This window comes from Scyliorhinus torazame, chromosome 6 (genome assembly GCF_047496885.1).
Source record: "Scyliorhinus torazame isolate Kashiwa2021f chromosome 6, sScyTor2.1, whole genome shotgun sequence".
In the NCBI taxonomy this organism is placed as follows: Eukaryota; Metazoa; Chordata; class Chondrichthyes; order Carcharhiniformes; family Scyliorhinidae; genus Scyliorhinus; species Scyliorhinus torazame.
In genome coordinates this window covers 80,241,088-80,255,431 of record NC_092712.1, presented here as the reverse complement: position 1 = coordinate 80,255,431, position 14,344 = coordinate 80,241,088, and the positions used below count along the sequence as shown (strand labels likewise).

The following is a 14,344-nucleotide window of genomic DNA, read 5'->3' as shown; positions in this document are numbered from 1 at the left end:
TCCGCTGCTTGGCTGCTAGCACCCCGCCAAACGGAGGATCGGTGGCAGTTGTGCGCTGAATTTTCGGTTGTAAAACGCCACCTTTTCCACGCCGGCCTCAAAATCGGAGAATCCAGCCCAGTGTGTTGGACCTGCTCCCCAAAATAACCTGCTCCATCGTTGTTTCCCTGTGGTGGGCTCCCAATAGCAAAGGCCACCTGCTGGCAGTGGTGGGCAGCTAATTAAGGCACTTGATAGGACAATGGTCTGACCTTCTGGCAATACATTGAAATTTTAACACAACACATGGCTTCCCCACTGTGTCCAGAGCCCAGCAATGTTTCAGAGTTGGCTTCACAATGGGTGGTCAGTAGGCAATCATAGGCTAATGCACCCAAGGATCTCAAGGATCCCAAAGGTTGAAAGCAGTACAACCGTGGTCAGGCACGGTCATGTGGAGGTGCTCCCACTCCACACTGATGGCTTGATGGATCTGGGCCTTCTTTTTAAACATGCCATTGACACCTTTTTCTGCGCCCCTCCATTTTAATGTGCCTCCTGGGTCTCCCTCTGCCTCAGTAGCACTCATCTCTCCCAGTGGGGCTGTCAGCCAGCCGCTCATTGGTCCTGTCATTGGCCCGAAGGCGTTCAGTGCCTAACATAGAGAATGTAAAGAGCTGATGCTGCACCCAGTGCAACGCCGTTAGGGTGGCGGTGGATGACAGCCAAGGAAGTACTACCCATTGACCTTGCCTTCTACAATCAGGGAATTTTTCTCAATGCCTGTCGATTTGAAGCTGCTGACGTCTACTGTCTGCAGGACGTCCCCAGCACTGGATCCTTTGATGTGACCTTCAAGTATGTCGCTGCCTGCATCAAGTTCCTGAAAGTGTTCAAGGAGAAGAGAGACGTGCCACACCTCTATGTTCTAGTCGTAGATCTGCTCACCTTCCTCACCAGGTACGTCAACAATGTTGGCAACATCTCTGATGTCGAGGACGCCTTTGGAATCTGGACCAGCAAATTGCAGGTCACGGAGTCACTCAAGACGGATGGTAAGGGAATAATCATCCACCGTCCCTCCAGCTTCACGATCAGGGAAGCCGTGGCTAGCTCATCTACACCGGCCAGCCCAAAGTTTGTCACACCTGCAGAAAATCGGGCCACGCGGTGGCCAACTGTAGCGCTCTCATCTGCAAAAATGCAAGCAGGAAGGGCACCAGACTGCAAGCAGGCTAAGTGCAGCAACCTGGGGCAGGCCATCGCTCAACGACCTTCCCCAAACGCAGCCTTACTTACACACAAACCTCCAGCCGGCTAAGCCTCCCGCCAGCAGAATGGGACAAAGGAGGACAAAGTGGAAGACATGGTGAAAGGAAAGAGGGAGGCAGCAGATGACCAGACAGCATCACCGCTCCCCCCCCGCCCCACCCCGCCCCACACCTCTCAGTGGACCAAATCAATGGAGGAGAAACCATCAGAGGGCAGGTCAGCAGGGGCTCAGCAGCTGGTGAGGAGGAGCAGGAAGAAGGGAGAAAAGTACAAAGCGCCCACTCCCTCCAACAAGTGAGCAGCAAGATACCAGACCCATCCAACACAGACTTCGGATGAGGATGAAAATGGCCATCTACAGATGAAGTGGTTAAACTCTAGGGAGTTGGAGGAAGTGATAGCCGGGTTCCAGGGCATTGGAAACAATGATGATACCAGTGCATCCCAACTCGAACCCCAAATCAAGGAGACCTGCACATCCGAGCTTCTGGGAAGTCGGATTCAGTAACGTCCCTGGAGGGGAATGGATGAGTGAGACTGTTCCAACAACGGAAGTGACACCACCTGGATGGATAAATCCCACTGAGGGGATTGTGGACAGTTCCCTCAGCCCATTCAAAGTGGCACAATTTACAGACACTAAGGGCATGCAGGAGCTGACCAAAAGGCTGGCACTGGCAAAGACAACAGGTCTGGTAAGCGACAAATCATGTTAAAATGGGAATATGGATCCCTTCTATTAATGTGCGTAGTGTAAACTCCACTATGCGATGTGTTGCCACCTTGTATTACCCTGCCAATGTCAAAGCCAACCTACTGTTGCTGCAGGAGTGTGCGAAACTGCACCTCAGCTCCGACAGACAGTGGTCACTTTGGTGATCCCAGGGACCCTCAGTCTGGTCAGGAGGAAATGACTGATTTTCCTCCGGCCTGGGTATTCTGCCACGCGGGGGCAACTTCATCATCTCCAGAGTTAAAAAGGTGGTGGGCGGGTGTCTCCTCGTTGCAGACTCCACTCCGGTTAATTAACGTGCATGCCCCGTCTCAAAGCAGTGAGTGGCTGTCTGTCTTTCAGCAGCTGCCATTGCTCCTGGCCACTTCCAGGCTGAACATTCTGGGCAGCGACTTCAACTTCACCATCAATGCTGCTGGACAATCCTGTACCGATAGCAGACTGGATGCCACATCCAGACTCCTCATGGAAACAGTTAAAGCTGAACAACATCTTCAGGAACCCTGCAGTTGGAGCACAGCCATGGCCAGATGGGTCTGTCCGCCCCCGTGTAGACTTTCCGTTTGTGTCCCGAGCTTTCACAGTCAGATCCACTGATGTCAAGCCGGTGTTCTTCTCTAACCACTGCCTCCAACTGACTGACTGTCACCGACAGGCGGACCATAGGTTTAGTAGGGGAACATGGAAGCTGAATGTGAAACTGTTGACCCCAGAGAACATTGAGGAACTCGATTACGGAGATTGGAGAACCATGAAATCTCTTTTTGAGTCCCTGACACACTGGTCGGAGGCAACGAGGGAGAACGTGAAGAGATTTTTCATCCTTAAAAGGTGCTCAGAAGGCCAGAGAAAGATGGGGGGAAATGTCCGAGCTCCAGAAATGCAACACGATCAGCTCCAGCTGCAATCGATGGTGGCTGGTATCAGGGAGTATCTCCAGCAGGGGAAAGACCAGCAAACCTCATTCTTCGGCTTGAGGCCCCCAAGACCATCTTCGGGTCCAGAGTCCACTCCATGGAACCAGATCAGCGTGCTCGAGTTTCTTCTTCCAAAAGGTACACACAGAGAGCTTTGAGATCAGCTGCCTGAAGGAAATGAAGTCATCGCAGTCTGACATTTTGAAGATCAGCAAATTCTTCCCAAGGATATGGTTCGGAGGAACCAGGGCATGCATTAGAAACTGGAAGGAGTGAGAAGGTATAATGAACCAAAACCTGGATATGGGGGAGCAATATCTCCATTGCAGGTAAGATGTGAGGCACTCTCGGTGTTGCTGGACGTGGTGCAGGTCTGGCCCATTCCTCACTCCCACGTTGTGGCAATAACCTGAGCCATTTTCCACTTCATTTGGGAGTCAAAAATGGACCGCGTTCGAAGGGACGCGATGAACAAAGCTCTAGATAAAGGAGGTGGCTGCATCAAGCTGTGCATAGACTCTCGGTATAAATACAGCAAGTGTTAATACGTGCTGAGGTTCTACCTGTCCCAAGTGTTGCAAAGTATAGGTCTGGCCACCCTGCCACGCAACGCCCCAAGTAGTTGGACCACCTGTCCTTTGTTGAGAAATGTGTGCAGAGAAATACCTTTTTCCACAAATTCTACAGGCAGTGGTCTACACATAATGTCCGATAGGCCCTGCGGGAAAAGGAGATGGTGGATCCTGTCGGATGGTTCCCTGTGCAGACTGTCAAGATCATTTGACACAATGCATCATCACCAGAACTTTCAAACAAGCACCAAGACCTAGTTTGGTTGGTGGTGAGAAAGACCCTTCCCGTCAGATCCTTCCTACATCCACACATTTCCCTCGAGGTGACTGTGGTGGGAAGAGACTGTTCTCCACCTCCTTGTAGAATATGCCTTTGAAAAGAAAGTCTGGGCAGAAATGAGGTGGTATTTGTCGAGGTCCATCCCGAGCAGCTCCGTGATGTCCCAGGGGCACACATCGAGACAAACATCAGCTGTTGCTGAAGGCTCATCAATTCAGTGAAAGACACTGTTTCGTCTGCCCAAACCTTGTTCATCTTCCAGTGCATAGAGTTGTCCCTGAGCGAGTGCTGCAGACTGACACATTCCAAAGACCAGGAATACGTGCTGCGGGATGCACTAAAGCATGGGACAGCCACCGCAGACGCGCAATGGAGAATGGTCGCTATCTAAAGCCTTGCAGCTAGAGTGCACCAAGGCGAAATCAACTCACGACCAATTTCCCAAGGACAACAAGGAATGGGCAATGAATACTGATCTACCTGGCAGTGCCCACATCCAGTAAATGAGCTTTAAAAAAGTACTTGCTCAGCTTATTCCCAAACTCTTTGCGAACATTAGATTTCTCTTGGTCTGTCGTGTGAATAAAGATTCACCCTAGCTATGTTAACCTCCTTCAGTAATTGCTTGCTCGGAGCCCACCTGTACTTCTCTGCATCAGCCAAACAAACCTCCAACCGGCGCTGATTTTCCAGCATTCCCTGCCTTTTGTTGGCCATGGAAGAAATAACCAACCCTCTATCATAGGCCTTGCAGGGGAGAATGTGCAACCTCCACGCAGTCAGTCACTCAAGGCTGGATCTGAATCCGGGTCTCTGGCTCTGTGAGGCAGCAGTGATAACCGCTGTGCCACCGTACCATCGTTTTTTTTCCTTTTCTTTATTCCTTCCGTTCTGGCAACCCAGTTAGGGAGGGGTTAATTTTGGGATGTTGACATTTAGACTTACGGGTTCCCATTTTAGAGGTGCAGGTGGCCCGGGATTGGGCCCAGCTTCGGAAATTCAATTTTATGAGCCTGGTGCATACGGTGAAGGCAGATCTACAGAGGTGGGACAGCCTCCCTTTGTCCTTAATGGGCAGAATTAGGTCAGTGAAAATGAATGTCCTGTCGTGTTTTCTGTTTCTATTCCAATATTTGGCGTTTTGTTTTCCAAAATCCATTTTGGGGGGCATGGAAGGATTGATTTTGATGTTCATCTGGGTGAGAAAAGTAGCCAGGAATAGGAAGATAGTGCTTAGAGGGATAGGTAGTCAGGGGGTTTGGCACTGCTAAGTCTGATATATTATTATTGAGCAGCGAACGCTGAGAAGGTGCTGGGTTGGTGTGGGGATCCGGAGGCTTTATGGATCCCGATGGAGACAAGCTCGTGTCGGGAGCCGGGGTTAAGGGCGTTGGTCACGATTCCCGACCTTTTTCTCCGGGCGAAGTACTCAGAGAATCTGCCGGTGGCCTCCACACTGGAGATATGGGGACAATTTCGGCAGCACTTTAAATTGGGGGCGGTATCGATATTGGTATCGGTTTGTGCATACCACATGTTCGAGCCGGTGAGGTTTGATGCCAGGATTAGGGGTTTGGAGTAGAAGGGGATAGATATGATGAAGGATCTGTTTTTGGAGGGCCGATTTGCAGGCTTTGAGGAGTTGGTGATGAAATTTGGACTCTCACAGGCAAATGTATTTAGATACTTGCAGGTGCATGACTTCACAAAGAAGATCTTTCCGACATTCCTTGTTGATGGAGAGGGTTTTGTCATTGGCGGGAATGGAGGGGGAAAGGGGAGTACCTCAGGGGTTTATGGGAGGCTTATAGCAGAGGACGCAGTTTCCTTGGAGGGGGTGAAGCCAAGTGGGGGGAAGAGTTGGGGTCTGAGTTGGAGGAGGGGGTGTGGTGTGAGATTCTGCGTCGGGTGAACGCAAAGTCATCATGTGCAGGTTAGGGCTGATACAGTTGAAGGTAGTGCATAGGGCCCATTCTCGGGTCTCGGGTCTCGGGTGAGCAGGCTACTTGCAGGAGTGGAGGATGAGTGTGAGTGTTCAAAGAACAATACAGCACAAGAACAGGCCCTTCGGCCCGCCAAGCCTGTGCCGGTCATTGTAGGTTGGGCCCGGCTAACAATGTACATATGTCTGGTGATGTCCTAAGCTCAGTTCTGGATCTCCTTCTGTCGGTGATTCTTCAAATTGAACTGAAGTCTTGTCCCTTCGGGGCCATATTTGGGGAATCAGACCTGCCGGAGATGCAGATTGGGGGAGGGGCTGATGTGCTGGCCTTCGCCTCGCTGATTGCTCGAAGGCAGGTGCTGACGGGTTGGAGGTCAGCTTCTCCACCCAGTGCCTCAGTATGGCTGGAGGATCTTAAGGGGTTTTTGTATCTCAAGAACGTTAAGTACACCGTGAGAGGCTCAATTGAAATGTTTTATCCAAGATGGCAGCCGTTTATTTTGTACTTTAAAGAGCTGGTCACCGTCAGTTGCTGTGGGGGTGGGTGACGGTGGGTGGATTGGCTACCACATGGTGTTTGCACTGGCCAGTTCACGAACTCTGACTGTCTCAGAGGCTGGGTCCCGAGAGAGCGGGAAAACTGGTGCCCTCTGGCTTTATAGCGGTCGTGTCCTGTCTGGTGATTGGCTGCTCTGTTCTGTGTGCTTACTGGTCATCCTGTGTGTCAATCGCTGCCTGTCTGCACTCCATTGTAAATATAGGTGTATATTATGACAACTCACCCCCCTTTTTTTTTGTGTCCTGTATTGTGTGTGTTGAAATAATAAATATTAAGGTGCATGTGCGTGTGGATGTGTATATGTGCGTGACTATATACAGAATGTGCGAAAAATGACCTTATGTACACAGGAAGGTGTCGCTAGTGCAGATATAGGGCAGTTGAAACGGTAACAACGATATTTACAGAGGTCAAAACGATAAGGTAACACGGTTGTGCAAAAGTTCAGTCTATAGGTTTAGTCTCTGCGGCGGGCGACGAATTCTGGTTGACCGCCTCAAGGGTGGATCAGGGGCCGCCTGCACTTGGATAGGCGGGACCGCCGCCAATGCGGTGGTCGCAGAGGTCGGCAGGATTGCTGGTAGATCGGTGGCCTCGTGGTAGGGCACGCCCGGAGGAAGCATTGTGTGACGCGGGACATCAAGGTTAGGTGGCGGGTGTGGAACTCTGCGCAGCGCCCGTCTGTTGCGTCATAGGAAGGAGCCATCAGCCATGCGGATGAGGAACGATCTCAGGGCCACTTGCTTGACCACCACAGATGTGGCGGACCAGCCGCCGTCAGGGAACTGCACACGAACACGATCAGTTGGGACCAGCTCGGGGAGATCCTTATGCTGATTTCTGTTGGGCCCGAGACTGCTGCATCTTTTGTATGACCGTGAGGTGGTCAAGGTCTGGAACATGGACGGCTGGAACCGTGGTTCGCAGAGTGCGATTCATGAGCATCTGCGCGGGAGACAACCCAGTGGACAGCGGGGATGCTCTGTATGCCAGCAGCGCCAGGTTGAAGTCATAGCCTGAGTCTGCAACCTTGCATAGTAATCTCTTGACGATATGGACCCCTTTTTCGGCCTTCCCGTTTGACTGCGAGTAGTGGGGGCTGGAGGTTATGTGATGAAAGTTGTATAGGCGGGCAAAATCATTCCATTCCTGGCTGTAAAAACAGGGACCGTTGTCACTCATCACCGTGAGCGGTATCCCATGCCTGGCAAACATTTCTTTGCAAGCTTTAATCACCGCCTTCGACGTGAGGTCGGACAGTTTCACCACTTCAGGGTAACTGGAGAAGTAGTCGACCAGGAGGACAAGGATCTGTTTTGGGGCCACTGCTGTTTGTCATTTTTATAAATGACCTGGAGGAGGGCGTAGAAGGATGGGTGAGTAAATTTGCAGATGACACTAAAGTCGGTGGAGTTGTGGAAAGTGCGGAAGGATGTTACAAGTTACAGAGGGACATAGATAAGCTGCAGCGCTGGGCTGAGAGGTGGTAAATGGTGTTTAATGCAGAAAAGTGTGAGGTGATTCATTTTGGAAGGAATAAGAGGATGACAGAGAACTGGGCTAATGGTAAGATTCTTGGCAGTGTGGATGAGCAGAGAGATCTCGGTGTCCATGTACATAGATCTCTGAAAGTTGCCACTCAGGTTGAGAGGGTTGTTAAGAAGGCGTACGGTGTGTTAGCTTTTATTGGTAGAGGGATTGAGTTTCGGAGCCATGAGGTCATGTTGCAGCTGTACAAAACTCTGGTGCGGCTGCATTTAGAGTATTGCGTGCAATTCTGGTCACCGCATTATAGGAAGGATGTGGAAGCATTGGAAAGGGTGCAGAGGAGATTTACCAGAATGTTGCCTGGTATGGAGGGAAGATCTTATGAGGAAAGGCTGAGGGACTTGATTCTGTTTTCGTTAGAGAGAAGAAGGTTGAGAGATGACTTAATTGAGGCATACAAGATGATCAGAGGATTGGATAGGGTGGACTGTGAGAGCCTTTTTCCTCGGATGGTGATGTCTAGCACGAGGGGACATAGCTTTAAATTGAGGGAAGATAGATATAAGACAGACGTCAGAGGTAAGTTCTTTACTCAGAGAGTAGTAAGGGTGTGGAATGCCCTGCCTGCAACAGTAGTGGACTCGCCAACACTAAGTGTATTCAAATGGTCATTCGATAGACATATGGACGATAAGGGAATAATGTAAATGGGCTTTAGAGTTGTTTCACAGGTCGGCGCAACATCGAGGGCTGAAGGGCCTGTACTGCGCTGTAATGTTCTATGTTCTAGTCACGCCCCTTGGCGTGGAAAAGGTCGACACCGACTTTGGACCATGGGGAGGTCACTATCTCATGTTGCTGCAGAGTTTCTTTGGGTTGAGCTGGCTGAAATTTCTGACAAGTGGGGCAGTTGAGGACATTGTTGGCAACGTCCTGGCTGATGCCCGGCCAATAGACTGCCTCTCGAGCTCTGCGTCGACATTTCTCGACCCCCAGGTGACTCTCATGGAGTTGGCCGAGCACCATAGCTCGCATGCTCTGCGGAATCACAATCCTATCGAGCTTCATGAGGATGCCGTCCACCACCGTCAGGTCGTCCTTGACGTTGTAAAACTGGGAACACTGTCCCTTCTGCCAGCCATTCGTGAGGTGCTGCATCACACGCTGTAGCAGGGGATCCTTGGTCGTTTCCTCATGAATTTGGATGACCCTCTCATCAGTGGCCGGAAGGTTGGAGTCACACAATTGCACCTGCGCATCGATTTGGCAGACAAAGTTAGTTTGTTCACACGGTGTGGTGATAGACCTGGAAAGGGCATCTGCAACAATGAGTTCTTTGCCTGGCATGTAGACAAGTTCAAAGTCATAGCGGCGTAGCTTGAGAAGGATTTGTTGTAACCGAGGCGTCATGTCATTCAAATCCTTCTGGATTATGTGGACTAGTGGCCTGTGGTCCGTCTCAAACGTGAATTTTGGGAGGCCATACACATAGTCGTGAAATTTGTCGATTCCCGTTAGGAGGCCCAGGCATTCCTTCTCGATCTGAGCGTACCGTTGCTCAGTGGGCGTCATGGCTCTGGAGGCATACGCAACTGGGGGCCATGAGGAGGAGTCATAGTCCTGGCCCACGTCAGTGGATATTTTGGTCTCTTTGGTAGTGTCGAAGAACGCCAGAACCGGGGCTGTTGTGAGTTTTGCCCTCAGCTCATGCCATTCGTTCTCATGAGGGGGCAGCCACTGGAATTCCGTCGACTTTTTGACGAGATGGCGGAGGGCTGTGGTGTGTGCCGCCATGTTGGGAATGAACTTCCCGAGTAAGTTGACCATCCCTAGAAAGCGGAGGGCCGCCTTCTTGTCCTCTGGAGTCTTCATAGCGTTGATCGTCGAGACCTTGTCAGCATCTGGCTGCGCGCCTTGCTGCGAGATGCGGTCACCAAGGAATTTGATTTCTGATTGACCGAACGAGCACTTGGCTCTGTTGAGTCGGCGGCCATGCTCATGGATTCTGTGAAATACTTGCTTGAGGCGATCGATGTGTTCTTGAGGAGTTGTGGACCAGATTATGACAACGTCAACATACACGCGCACCCCATCGATACGCTCCATCATCTGTTCCATGATGCGGTGAAATACCTCTGAGGCAGAGATGATGCCAAAAGGCATCCGGTTGTAGCAGTAGCGACCGAACGGGGTGTTGAATGTGCACAGCTTGCGACTGGATGCATCCAGCTGTATTTGCCAGAACCCCTTGGAGGTGTCCAGCTTCATAAAGAGTTTGGCATGAGCCATCTCGCTGGTCAACTCCTCTCGTTTTGGTATCGGGTAATGTTCCCTCATGATGTTGCGGTTTAAATCCTTGGGGTCGATGCAGATTCGAAGCTCCCCTGACGGCTTCTTGACGCAGACCATGGAGCTGACCCAGTCCGTGGGTTCTGTGACCTTTGATATGATGCCCTGGTCCTGGAGGTCCTGTAACTGCTGCTTGAGGCAGTCCTTGAGGGGTGCCGGCACCCGACGTGGTGCGTGGATCACAGGGGTGGCGTTTAGTTTGAGCAGGATTTTGTATTGGTATGGGAGTGTGCCCATTCCGTCGAACACGCGGTGGTACTGCGTGATGATGTCATCAATTTCAGCCTGGAAGTTCTCATCAGGTGAGGCCGTTGCTTGTGAGGATGACATGGTGTGGACTCGCTGAACCAAGTTCAGGAGTTTGCAGGCCCGAGCACCGAGCAGGGATGCTCTGTCAGGTCTCACAATCTCAAATCGCAGTGTCGCTTTAAATGACTTATTGGAAACTCCGAGTTGGCATGAGCCACTGGCAGCTGTGGCATTGCCATTGTAGTCAAAGAGCTGGCAGGCTTGGAATGCTTGGTCTGACGCGGATGGTGTCGAGATCGAATTTGGAGATGAGGTTCGCCGATGCGCCGATGTCCAGTTTGAACCGGATGCAAGCCTTGTTGACTGTGAGGACAGCACACCATTCATTGTCGGGATCCACGCTGAGGATCGGGAGGTGCTCCGCTGTCTTGGAGAAAGGCAGCGGATGCTTCGTAATGATGCCCACCCGGTATGGAGATTTGAGGCACGCAGCAGCAGGATCTGTTGGGCTGTCGGGGTCGGAGTCTGGCAAGGCCTGCTGTATTGAACGGACGCTTCTGCGCTGCGGCTGGGATCACTGGATGCTGGGCAGTGGAGCAGACCTGCAAACGGCTGTGTAGTGGCCAAGCTTGCCACACTGTAGACACCGTCGTGATTTTGCCGCTTTAAATGGGCGGAGCCACAATTCGGACACGTCATGACACCAACGTCAACGCGTTCTATGCGCCATCGCGCAGTGAGGTCGAACGCTGTACGCACCTGCGCAGTCTGGTCGTCGGTCTCGCCGTCCCCTCGGTCGTGGCGCGCATGCGCAGGGGCCCGGGAAAAGTGCGCAGAATGGCCACTCTCGTCGATACTTAGGCCCTGCATTTGTGCGATGGCCTGCACCCGTTCCACCTCATGGGAGGTTAGCTTTGCCGTTTCTGCCGCCCTGATGTGGGAGTACCGATTGTTAGCATGTTCGTGGAGAACGCACGTTTCGATGGCGATGGTGAGGGTGAGCTGCTTGACTTTCAGGAGCTGCTGGCGAAGGGAATCGGAGTGGACCCCGAAAACGATCTGATCCCGTATCATGGAATCAGTGGTCGAGTCATAGTTACATGACTGCGCGAGGATGCGGAGATGGGTCAGAAAGGATTGAAAAGGTTCATCCTCACCCTGAAGCCTCTGCTGGAAAACGTACCGTTCAAAGCTCTCATTCAGCTCAATGTCGCAGTGGCTGTCGAACTTCAGTAGGACTGTTTTAAATTTCATCTTGTCTTCGCCTTCAGTGAATGTAAGGGAGTTGTAGATGTGGATGGCGTGGTCCCCGGCTGTGGAGAGGAATAGTGCGATCTTCCTGGTGTCCGATGCAGCCTCGAGGTCGGTGGCTTCTAGATATAGTTAAAACTTTTGTTTGAAGATCTTCCAATTTGCACCGACGTTGCCGGCGACGCGGAGCTGCGGAGGAGGGCGGACGTTTTCCATGTCACCGGGTGGCTGTTTGCTGGTCAACGCTGATTCACTCAAGGTAGGTCCGTCAATTTTCAGTATCACTCACTGGTACCATGATGTGTTGGGTAAGCTGGGTCGATGTGGACTGCACTTGATGCAGTGTAGCGAGAGACAGACCTCCAACACAGACAGACCTCCAACACTTGATCAGATGCAACACAATTTTATTTAACATCTAAACTATTATAGATGTTCAACTGTGGGTTGACACTATGCTGACTTGACTGGAGATCTGATACTAGCCTAACCAGACTTACTAGCTACCACATGGTGTTTGCACTGGCCAGCCCACTAACTCTGACTGTCACAGAGGCTGGGTCCCGAGAGAGTGGGAAAACTAGTGCCCTCTGGTTTTATAGTGGTCGTGTCCTGTCAGGTGATTGGCTGCTCTGCTCTGCACTCCATTGTATACATAGATGTATATTATGACAGCAATGGCACTAATACCAAGCACTGTTGGAGCTGTTCTTGTTGATACAATTTGGAAATCAAATAATCTGTTTTATTCCTTCTTCACCTATCGTGTTTTGTAAACAGAGCAAAACACTCACAGTACTCTCCCAATGTTTGCCACAGGGCAAGTTATTTTATCCAGTAACCCAGCTGAGACCTGCCAGCCTCATTTCCAAACACGTGTGGTACTGGTTTTGTTTCACTTTCTTCTGCTAATTCCTTTTGTCTCAAAGCAAACATCAGTCACATGTCAGACTTACACAGGGGCTGACTCCATTACCAATCTCTGCGTCGGGTTCTTCACAGCAGCTGCCCCTTGACTGGAATTTGAATGCAGATTTCAGTGCTCAGCTGTTCCACGTATCCTCCTAAATGGCATTCCATTTCACAGTCTCCACCGAATGTTATATATGCTCCGATCACCTCGATCATCTAGCATTAGGCAAGAGTGAGGAGGGTGTCATCTGCAAAGTGACATTTGCAAGGGAAGGGTAAATTTAGAATTGAGTGGACAAATTGAATTGCTCAGTACTTTTCACACACCAAATGAACAGCTACAGAGGCAGCGACAGTTAAAGTGCTGCTAATAGAACAAGACTTGGCATCAGAGCATTTGTGTTGGTACGCTGGGCTGAGGGCAACACATGGATACAGCTCAGAGTCACGCACTAAGTAAATTGGTGATACCAGTACAGCAAACAAGCTAAAGTAATAAGTATCAGGCAAGGGGAGGTCAAAAGCAGTGAATCTCAGCTCTCTCATGCACACCATTCACCTGATGCTCCATTGAAACATTGTAGTTTAATGATTCTGTGATGCGACCATCAATTCACACGAAACCAGGAGTAGAAGTAAACTGTGGCTTTAATCAACTAGAACAGTGCCTGCCTGCAACTGATCTGTTAGTGGGAGCCGCCTACAGGGCGACTGCTCTTATACCTCCCCTCAAGGGGTGGAGCCAGGGGCGGAGCCCACACAGGCCCCAACATGCTACATCAGGGCAGCACGGTAGCATTGTGGATAGCACAATTGCTTCACAGCTCCAGGGTCCCAGGTTCGATTCCGGCTTGGGTCACTGTCTGTGCGGAGTCTGCACATCCTCCCCGTGTGTGCGTGGGTTTCCTCCGGGTGCTCCGGTTTCCTCCCACAGTCCAAAGATGTGCACAGGTGGATTGGCCATGATAAATTGCCCTTAGTGTCCAAAATTGCCCTTAGTGTTGGGTAGGGTTACTGGGTTATGGGGATAGGGTGGCGGTGTGGACCTTGGGTAGGGTGCTCTTTCCAAGAGCCGGTGCAGACTCGATGGGCAGAATTGCCTCCTTCTGCACTGTAAATTCTATGAAATCGTAGGTAATACCTTACAATGTTCCATAGGTGGAGCCCACATGGGCAACAGCATAATACAGATATGTGCATGATGAATTGTTACAGCAATACATTCACCACATTCACCCCCGTTAAAAAAATGAAGTCCGGCGGGGGTGAAGGGTTCATAGGTTTAGCCTGTCCGGCGCACGGATTGTGCACTGTGATCGCCGAAGCTCTGGTATCGCAGCTGGCCCGGGCGTCGAACTCGGCCGTGCTGGCATCGGTAGTGAAGTCGCCGGTGCGGGCACAGACGTGGACTCCGGGAGCGTGTCTTCTGGGGCTTCATTCCTGTGTGTGGATGAAGGGGGAATGGCATGCGGGAGGGGGTGCGGGTGCCATGTAGGGGCAGGGGCTGGTCAGCGTAGGTTGGGCGGAGTAAGGTGGGGTGGCGGTGGTAATGGAACCTGCGGGTGCCAGGTCCCGGAGGGAGACCGTATCCTGTCGGCCGTCGGGGTGTTTGATGTATGCGTACTGGAGGTTGGAGTGTAGGAGCTGGACCCTCTCGACCAGGGGGTCGGACTTATGGCTCCTGACATGTTTGCGGAGCAGGACGGGCCCCGGTGTCTTCAGCCAGGACAGAAGCGAGGCCCCGGAGGTGGATTTCCTGGGGAAAACAAACAGGCGGTCATGAGGGGTCTCGTTTGTGGCCATGCAAAGTAGGGACCTAATAGAATGGAGTGTGTCGGGGA

General features: G+C 51.4%; 1 protein-coding gene and 1 long non-coding RNA gene across 6 annotated transcripts in view; one reads left to right on the top strand and one right to left on the bottom strand.

The window, feature by feature from the left end:
* The window catches only part of jcada (junctional cadherin 5 associated a), a 483,762-nt gene that overhangs the window by 247,572 nt on the left and 221,846 nt on the right, over positions 1-14,344 (top strand). The window lies entirely within an intron of this gene.
* LOC140424857 (uncharacterized) overlaps positions 1-14,344 on the bottom strand; it is a 128,669-nt gene that overhangs the window by 25,339 nt on the left and 88,986 nt on the right. The window contains exon 3 of the long non-coding RNA XR_011947710.1: positions 12,548-12,751. This is a non-coding gene — a long non-coding RNA (uncharacterized lncRNA). The remainder of the gene's footprint in view (positions 1-12,547; positions 12,752-14,344) is intronic.